This window comes from Oncorhynchus keta, chromosome 35, assembly GCF_023373465.1.
Source record: "Oncorhynchus keta strain PuntledgeMale-10-30-2019 chromosome 35, Oket_V2, whole genome shotgun sequence".
Classification (NCBI taxonomy): Eukaryota; Metazoa; Chordata; class Actinopteri; order Salmoniformes; family Salmonidae; genus Oncorhynchus; species Oncorhynchus keta.
In genome coordinates, this window is record NC_068455.1 from 29,266,512 (window position 1) to 29,276,770 (window position 10,259).

Genomic DNA, 10,259 nt, shown 5'->3' on the forward strand with positions numbered 1-10,259 from the left:
CCCCAACACTGCAGGCCAAGAGAGAAGAGGAGGCTGCTGGGAGGGATTTGACCCAAGGCTCCTTGGTCTGGGCTCAGCCTCCATCTGGAGGGGCGATAGTGGGCACCCCTTGGACTCGACCTGCCAGGACCCCATTCAGCAGAGGGCCCTCTCGCTGCTCCTGAACACACAGACCCAGACTACAAGGATGAAACACACTTAACACAGATTAGTCTCACTCCCTGCAAGCGTGTCACCAGCAACCCCTCGCAGGCCTATTCACTCCCCGTCAGCAGAAAGCTCCTGGGGGTGCTTGGGGTATTACAGAAACATTGTGATAACTCGACTGTGCTGCACTGTTTTTAGTTAGACATGAACCAATGAGATTACCTCTCTCTCTAGAGGGAGCGAAACAAATTATCTGAAGAGATGGAATAAGGGCATAAGGTCAGGCAGCCGTGAAAACCACTACAGACATGCTGCTTCACAACTCCCTGCAGGTGTGTGCTCGTAGGATCACTCCCTGATAGATTCAAACACAGACACGACTGAGCAGCAAACTGTTCCTGCCAGGCACGTTTTGACACCAGGTGGGACGAATACAGCGGAATCAAACCACTCTCCGACACACAGCATAGCGTAGCGTAGTGTAACACAGGAATACAGTATGCTACGAGTACTACAGGACCCTTTTGATAGTTCATCAGCGTGGTGTGTCAGCACTCTGTCAAAACAACACAGAGAGATTTAGAGTGACATGTTCCCAGGCATGCAGGGAATAGAAACGTGTGATATTATAGCCTGTAGGTCTACTGCTATGGAGGAGCCATACTGAACTGATTTTGGGGGAGGATCTCAACCTTTATCCTGACATGATTACTGTACACGACAGTGTGTTTTTTCAAGGAACCTTTGAAAAAGCCTTGTAGATTGAAAAAGCCTTGTAGATTGAAAAAGCCTTGAAATCTGTCAATGTCTTATCTTTGAATTTGACTGTCAAATTAAGCAGCTCAAATTAAGCAACAGTTGACACCCTGTTGTAAATCAGGGGTAAGAACTTTAAGCTATCTCCCTCTCCAAATTCACACAGGAATGTGCCTCTGTTTCACAGCCATTTCCCACCGAAACTCTAACACATTCTAAAAGGTTATAAAGGAAATACTGTAACTAGAAAAGTATATACACTACATGTACAAAGTCTCCATCCTTGACGTTGTGTATGAAATATGAAAAATTATGAAAGTGTTTTGTTAAGAGAGGGATGTGATCTTAGAAACTATAAGAGGAAATTGTTTTCTATAACTTTGTACAACTGAGTAGTCACCGCACCTTGAGTGAAGTCAGAGAGAGTGTCAGCGTCACAAACTGCCCCTTTTGAATGAACTGCATAAAATGGTGTGTTAAGAATTAACATATCAGACCAGAGAGGCGTGTAGCTGCAGCTCACGTCCAAAGTGGTTTGAACTCTGAAATCTCAACACGAGGTAGAGACAATAACGTCACCTCCCGGAAAATCACTGGTACGGCTGATTAGCTGTCCTAAGTAAAATATCTAGAAAAGTGAATTTAAGTGGAACCATTCTACTACTCTTCTCAAAACATCGTATTACGCTACTCTCATCACCCAATGGGAACCATCGACACGGCTGGATAGCTTATATTCAAAGAGGCAGCTTCAGGAGTGAATGGAAAGTAGAATAAACTGTAGTTTTGTTCAGGACTACACGACAAATCACCGGATACCGGACGACGGCAGAGAACAACAGTAGAAGAGACGGGTGATGACCCCTTTTGGACTATCAGAGCGTTACAAGCGTGCCGCGGAAAGGCCTAACACCCTTTCTAAGAAGATCTAGTTCCGACAGCGATACACAGCAATTTCCTACTCAAAATGGGTGGCAGTTCGTGTGAAAAGTATATGATTACTGTGAGAGTAGTTTCTAAAAATGTACCAACGATAAGTGTCTCTTTCTTTCTCTTTCTCCCTCCCTCCCTCTCCATCTCTATTGTGTCAGTCCGCTAGGGACCTGTTTCTAATGTAATAAGTATGTATGTTTATCCTGTGTTATCATTTAGTTAGCTAGTAAATAAATCATTAAACCAATTTGTGTAGTACTGAATCATAAGTAAGGCTGGATTTTTTTGCAGATGCAGGACGTTACGACTGTTCAGAATGATGATATGATACAAGGTTATGATTAATACATTGACTGTTTTATGGATGTGATAGGTAAAGACCTTTAGAGTTTAATTCGGGAGATGGCAATTATTTTAAACAACCGCTCTCATGGTGCCCCAAATTCTAATGAGTTAATTTTTACATGATTCATTTAATCAGGTAACAATTACATATATTTAGTTTATTAGATAAACATCAGTCATCAGATTAATGAAAATAAAGTCACAACAATACAATAGACTCCTGTGTAAAGAAATGGTAAGGGCGTAAACATTTATGTATCGGTAGTAGAGGTAGGTAGAGGTTCAGATATTTCTATAAGAGTAGATAGAACTACTATTAGCCTAGTCTGTTCGTCTTTTATTATCTGTATCGAACTCAAAGCTCTCCATCTGAAGTCTATCAGTCAAATAGCACAAGGCTACATTAGTCTAAATCTACAATGATGAGCTGTTGCATGGAGGTCAAACATGTCTCTTTTCACAGTTTGAATGATTGTACACTGTACAAAGATTGTAAAATAAAGTAAAACATCTCGACATTTAACTAGCCAATATATTAATAACAGAAAAGGCAAAGTAAAAAGAATAAACAGAAATAGGGATAGAAGGCTGCAGAGGAGCCCTGGACAGGAGTGAGGTGAAGGGAGAGGTGGAGCCAGGAGAGAGGTGGAGTGCATGGGTGACTTACGGCAGGACCAGGCTGTTCTCCCTTTGGGCCACTCGTGCTGTAGTATTCGTACATATGGGACTGCAGAGCATACTCCTCATCATGGAGGATGGTAAGCTTTCGCAGGGCTTTCACAAGCGCATTAGGCTCTGGGGACAGCACTGTGTATGAGAGACAGAGAGAGACAGAGTTGAGAAGGTGACGTTACCATTAGAGTATGGAGCAACAAATCAGTCAGAGTTCAGGTAGGGTGAGCTCAACAACAGCCTATATAGATCTGAATCTGATGTTTATTTTGTAAAGAGGGGGCTCTGACATAGCCTAGGGACCTTGGGTTGGAGAGTGTAGCAATATGGTAGAGTCTAGGGCCGGGAAGATACCAGTATCGCGATATTCGTTAGTATCATGGCAAGGAAACAAAACACGAAGTAGATGTAACTTCTTTAGGAAAACAGCCCTAATGTTGGAAACAAAACACGAAGTAGATGTAACTTCTTTAGGAAAACAGCCCTAATGTTGGAAACAAAACACGAAGTAGATGTAACTTCTTTAGGAAAACAGCCCTAATGTTGGAAACAAAACACGAAGTAGATGTAACTTCTTTAGGAAAACAGCCCAAATGTTGGAAACAAAACACGAAGTAGATGTAACTTCTTTAGGAAAACAGCCCAAATGTTGGAAACAAAACACAAAGTAGATGTAACTTCTTTAGGAAAACAGCCCAAATGTTGGAAACAAAACACGAAGTAGATGTAACTTCTTTAGGAAAACAGCCCTAATGTTGGAAACAAAACATGAAGTAGATGTAACTTCTTTAGGAAAACAGCCCTAATGTTGTAAACAAACATCATGTCACCCAGAGTCACTGGGTCACCCAGAGTCATTTATTTATTTTCTGAGCTATAGCACTAAATATTTTACATACAGCAGGTTTTTAAAAGGACCAAGTCATGAAGACTACTTCGTGTTTTCATTTTTGCCATAGGAAGAAAATATGGCAATACTGGTATCGTCCCATTCTGTTATTGTCCAGGCCCTAGTAGAGTTTACTATCTTGTTTACTATCTTGAATTAGGCAATTCAAACAGAAAGACTACCTCAAGAGCATTTTTGCAATAACGCAAATAAATAAATAAAATGTGTAAGTAATCAAGTCTTTTCCGGGGGCATTATCAGGTTTACCATTCTCAGTTTATCATGCCTTGTGTTATACTCAACTCTAGTGGCAAACATGAGAATCATCTCGACATGAAAAGTAGGCTGTGTTAGAAAATGACTTTTTTTAAATACTTTTTTTTATTTCACCTTTATTTAACCAGGTAGGCTAGTTGAGAACAAGTTCTCATTTGCAACTGCGACCTGGCCAATATAAAGCATAGCAATTCGACACATACAACAACACAGAGTTACAACACAGAGTTAAACAAAACATTGTCAATAATACAGCAGAACAAAAGAAAACAAAAAGTCTATATACAGTGAGTGCAAATGAGGTAAGATAAGGGAGTTAAGGCAATAAATAGGCCATGGTGGCGAAGTAATAAAAATATAGAAATTAAACACTGGAATGGTAGATGTGCAGAAGATGAATGTGCAAGTAGAGATACTGGGGTGCAATGGAGCAAGATAAATAAATACAGTATGGGGATGAGGTAGGTAGATAGATGGGCTGTTTACAGATGGGCTATGTACAGGTGCAGTGATCTGTGAGCTACATTAGTCTAATCATTCATGTATTGTGAAATAACTTATATGACTCATCATAGGACAACAGCTCACCAGAATATGCTAATGTAATACACCAGGGACAGACTTCAATGGTAAATTAGTTAGTGCCTTTTCCAATAAATGAGTTCCTAAAGTGGGAGAAGGATGCATGCAGCGTAGTATGCTGGCACGTGACTGCTAATGCATTTCAATGGGAGAGGTGAGACAGGGCAGCTGAGAGGCGTGAAACCTGAGTCAAGCCATTGGAATGAGACGGCTGACTAAAAGTGGACCGCTAGCCACTGTGGACCACTAGCCACTGGCTAGATGTAAAGACTGCATAAAGACAAAACCTTAGACTTCCAAACTGAGCCTTTGGAATAGTGTTTTTATACAGTAGGCCCTATACCTAGAAACTATGGTCACATGAATTATGGTGTAGTGTTTACTGTTTACTCCAAGTACCACCAACATCAGTGGATGCTGAATGAAATGAAAAGGGCTGGTCAGCCTAGAGCAGGGCTGCCCAACTGGTGGCCTGCAGGAGATTTATTTGTCCCCCCAAGTTTTCTTAGAAAATAGAGGGATATACAGTATGTGATCACATACAAATGTAAGGAGGGTTAGAAATGTTTTAGTCAAATATATCCTTTTGGGCATCTTGCGGGCAATTTGCAGTCTACAAATTCTTTGTAATTATGTTTCGGCCCCCTCACCATCCGCTCAAGAATAAAATCATCCTGCGGCTGAATGTAGTTGATGATCCCTGGCGTAGACATACCCTTCATCAGACATTTTATCCAAAGTGCTTAACAGTAAAATTGTGTACATGCCCCAAAAACAATGCTTAACAGGTGTGCCTTGTTAAAGTAAATTTGGGGAAATTATGTGAATAAATTGAAGCGATATTTCAAGACATCAGTCAGGAAGTTAAAGCTTGGTCACAAATGGGTCTTCCAAATGGACAATGACCCCAAGCATACTTCCAAAGTTGTGGCAAAATGACTTAAGGACAACAAAGTCAAGGTATTGGAGTGGCCATCACAAAGCCCTGACCTCAATCCTATAGAAGATTTGTGGGCAGACCTGAAAAGGTGTGTGCGAGCAAGGAGGCCTACAAACCTGACTCAGTTACACCAGCTCTGTCAGGAGAAATAGGCCAAAATTCACCCAACGTATTGTGGGAAGCTTGTGGAAGGCTACCCAAAACGTTTGACCCGAGTTAAACAATTTAAAGGCAATGCTACCAAATACTAATTCAAATCAAATCAAATCAAATCAAATCAAATCAAATCAAATTTATTTATATAGCCCTTCGTACATCAGCTGATATCTCAAAGTGCTGTACAGAAACCCAGCCTAAAACCCCAAACAGCAAACAATGCAGGTGTAAAAGTAATTGATTGAATGTAAACTTCTAACCCACTGGGAATGTGATGAAAGAAATAACAGCTGAAAGAAATAATTCTCTCTACTATTATTCTGACATTTCACATTCTTAAAATAAAGTGGTGATCCTAACTGACCTAAGACAGGGAATTTTTATTAGGATTAAATGTCAGGAATTGTGAAAAACTGAGTTTAAATGTAATTGGTTAAGGTGTATGTAAACTTCTGACTATACATATAGAGAGAGAGAGAGACTCCCTATAAAGAAGAGAAGACACAATTCAATTCAGAGGGCTTTATTGGCGTGGGAAACATGTTTACATTGCGAAAGCTAATTAAACAGATCATAAATAAAAGTGAAATAAGCAATATAAATGAACAGTAAACATTACACTCATATTTTGGCTATATAGTTTTGTAGTGATCTGCAAATAGTTAAAGTACAAAAGGTAAAATAAATAGACATAAATATGAGTTGCATTTACAATGGTATTTGTTCATTACTGGTTTCCCTTTTCTTGAGGCAACAGGTCACAAATCTTGCTGCTGTGAGGCACTGTAACGGGGTGAGTGACTGGTTGCCGGGAAGTCAGGCAGAGGAGAGCAGAGATGGGTGATAACAGGAGAACTTTAATATACACCCTGACCCAAAGGCACAGGCGAGGCAACACAAAGCACAACCACGGCAACATGAACCGGATTAAACAAAACAAACAAACCTAGGTTTGAAACAAACCAGCCTGTAGCGTAACACCCTACACAAAGAACAATTCCACACACCGACATGGGGGAAACAGAGGGTAATATACATTTAGTCTGGTGAGGGAATGTGAACCAGGTGTGCGGGAAAACAAGACAAAACAAATGGAAAATGAAAGGTGGATCAGCCATGGCTAGAAGAACGGTGACGTCGACTGCCGAACGCCGCCCGAACAAGGAGAAGGACCGACTTCAGCGGAAGTCGAGACAGTACCCCCCTTGACGCGTGGCTCCAGCAGTGCGCCGACACCGGCCTCGGGGATGACCCAGAGGGCGAGGTGCAGGGCGATCCGGATGAAGACGGTGGAACTCCCGCAGCATAGAAGGGTCCAAAACATCCTCCACCGGGACCCAGCATCTCTCCTCCGGACCGTACCCCTCCCAGGCCCTCGCCCGATGCCTCGATTCCAGTATGGAGCACGCCGGGGCCCCCTCGATGTCCAAAAGGACCTCCCGCACCTCAAACTCCTGGAGCGGGCAAGCCATCACCGGCCTGAGGAGAGACACAAGAGAATGAGGGGTTAATAAGGTAATCGGGAGGAAGCTGTAACCGGTAACTAACCTCGTTCAGTCTCCTCTGGACAGTCTCCACAAACCGTGGCCCCAGCCTCGGTCTGACTCTGATGCCAATACTGGTATCCCAGTATGCACTGGAAGGGCGAGAGGTTAGTGGAGGAGTGGCGGAGCGAGTTCTAAGCCATCTCGGCCCAGGGCACGAACGCCGCCCACTCCCCCGGCCGTTCCTGACAATAAGACCGCAGAAACCTACCCACATCCTGGTTCACTCTCTCCACCTGCCCATTACTCTCGGGGTGGAAATCCGAGGTAAGGCTGATCGAGACCCCCAGACGTTCCATGAACGCTCTCCAGACCCTCGAAGTGAACTGGGGACCCCGATCAGACACTAGTGCCGGAAGACGTATGTAAACAAGGCCTCCGCAGTCTGCAGGGCCGTAGGGACACCGGGCAGAGGGAGGAGACGGCAGGACTTGTAAAAACAGTCCACAACGACCAGGATCGTGGTGTTACCCTGTGAGGGAGGAAGATCGGTGAGGAAATCGACCGACCGATGCGACCAAGGCCGTTGTGGAACGAGTAAGGGGTGTAGCTTACCTCTGGGCAGGTGCCTAGGAGCTTTACACTGGGTGCACACCGAGCAGGAGGAAACATAAACCCTCACGTCCTTAGCCAAGTTGGGCGACCAGTACCTCCCTCTCAGACAGCGTACTGTCCGATGCCTAGACGACCAGAGGAGGGTAATGTGTGGGCCCAATAGATCAACTGGTCACGGACAGCAGTCGGAACATACAGACGCCCAGCGGGAGTGGAGTGGAGCAGGCTCTGCACGTAACGCCCGCTCAATGTCCACGTCCAGCTCCCAAACTACCGGCGCCACCAGGCAGGAGTCCGGGAGTGTGGGGGTAGGATCCATGGGCCGCTCCTCTATGTCATACAGCCGGGACAATGCTTCTGCCTTAACATTCTGGGAACCTGGTCTGAAAGAAAGGGTGAAAACAAAACGGGTATAAAACATGGCCACCTTGCCTGACGAGGATTCAGTCTCCTCGCTTCCTGGATGTACTCCAGGTTGAGGTGGTCAGTCCAAATGAGAAAAGGGTGTTGAGCCCACTCAAGCCAATGTCTCCACGCCTTCAACGCCTTCACCACAGCCGACAGCTCCCGGTCCCTCACATCATAGTTTCGCTCCGCCGGGCTGAGCTTCTTCGAAAAGAAGGCATAGGGGTGGAGCTTCGGTGGCGTACCCGAGCGCTGAGAGAGCACGGCTCCTATCCCAGCCTCAGACGCGTCCACCTCCACCGTGAACGCCAAAGGGGGATCCGGATGCGCCAGCACGGGAGCCGAGGTAAACAGAGCCCTTAGGTGACCAAAAGCCTGTTCGCCTCAACCGACCACTGCAAACGCACCAGGCCCCCCTTCAGCAGTGAGGTAATGGGATAAACCCCGGATAAACCTCCGGTAGTAATTGGCAAACCCTAAAAAACACTGCACCTCCTTTACCGTGGTGGGAGTTGGCCAATTACGCACGGCTGAAATGCGATCACTCTCTATCTCCACCCCTGAGGTGGAAATGTGGTATCCTAGGAAGGAGATGGACTGCTGGAAGAACAGGCATTTCTCAGCCTTGACATACAGGTCATGCTCCAACAGTCGACCAAGCACCCTGCACTCCAAGGACACATGCTCGGCGCATGCAATGGCGCATATCAGCATGTCATCGATATACACCACTACATGCTGCCCGTGCAGGTCCCTGAAAATCTAGTACACAAAGGCTTGGAAGACTGACGGAGCATTCATCAACCCGTACGGCATGACGAGGTACTCATAATGCCCTGAGGTGGTACTGAACACAGTCTTTCACTCGTCTCCCTCCCGGATACGCACCAGGTTGTAAGCGCTCCTGAGATCTAGTTTAGTAAAGAAGCGCCCTGTGCATTGACCCAATCGCTGTGGCTATGAGCGGTAGCGGGTAACTATACCTCACAGTGGTCTGGTTAAGGGCTCGATAGTCAATGCACGGGCACAGACCTCCCTCCTTCTTCTTCTTCACAAAAAAGAAACTTGAGGAGGCGAAGTGGAGGACCGAATGTACCCCTGACGCAGAGATTCAGAGACATATGTCTCCATAACTGCCGTTTCCGCCTGTGACATGGGATTCACGTGACTTCTGGGAAGTGCGGCATCTACCTGAAGGTTTATCACACAATCCCCCTGACGATTGTGCAATAAAAAAATCGGAATATTCAGGGGGAATGCGCACGGTGGAGACCTGGTCTGGACTTTCCACCGTAGTAGCACCAATGGAAACCCCCAAACACCTCCCTGTGCACTCTTGCGACCACCCCGTGAGAGCCCTCCGTTGCCATGAAACAGTGGGGTCATGACAGGCTAACCAGGGAAGGCCTAGCACCACGGGAAACGCAGGAGAGTCAATGAGGAAGAGACTGATTCTCTCCCTGTGACCCCACTGTGTCACCATGACCAAAGGAGTGGTGGCCTCCCTGATAAAGCCGGACCCTAATGGTCGACTGTCCAACGCGTGAACTGGAAAGGGCCTAACCACTGGAACAATGGGGATCCCTAAACTATTGGAGAATGCTCTGTCGATAAAATTCCCAGCCGCACCTGAATTGACGAGCGCCTTATGTTGGGAATATGGGCAAAACTCAGGGAAGTTGGCTTGCAAAAACAGGTGCGCAACAGAGGGCTCTGGGTGAGAATGGTGCAAGCTCACCTGGGATGACGCCAGAACGCTCTTCCTTATGCCTCAACCCCCAGTGGACCAACCCGACACCGACCGGCAGTGTGCCCTCTGCGGCCACAGATGGTGCACGTGAAGGCCCCCCCTCCGGCCTCCCTGAGCGCAGCACCCCCCAGCTCCATAGGCACCGGAGCGGTGGTGCTGGGAGATGGAACCGACAGTGCCGAGTCTGAACGTCCGCAGGTGACCAGCAGGTTATCCAGCTGGATGGACAGGTCCACCAGCTGGTCAAAGGTGAGGGTGGTGTCCCTGCAGGCCAACTCCCGATGGACATCCTCGCGCAAGCTGCAGCGA

The 10,259-nt window shown here is 46.0% G+C and overlaps 1 pseudogene; it reads right to left on the reverse strand.

Annotated features, from left to right (window-relative positions):
* The window catches only part of LOC118368269 (60 kDa lysophospholipase-like), a 31,302-nt pseudogene extending 21,732 nt beyond the window's left edge, over positions 1 to 9,570 (reverse strand).
* Between the last annotated feature and the right edge of the window lie 689 nt (positions 9,571 to 10,259).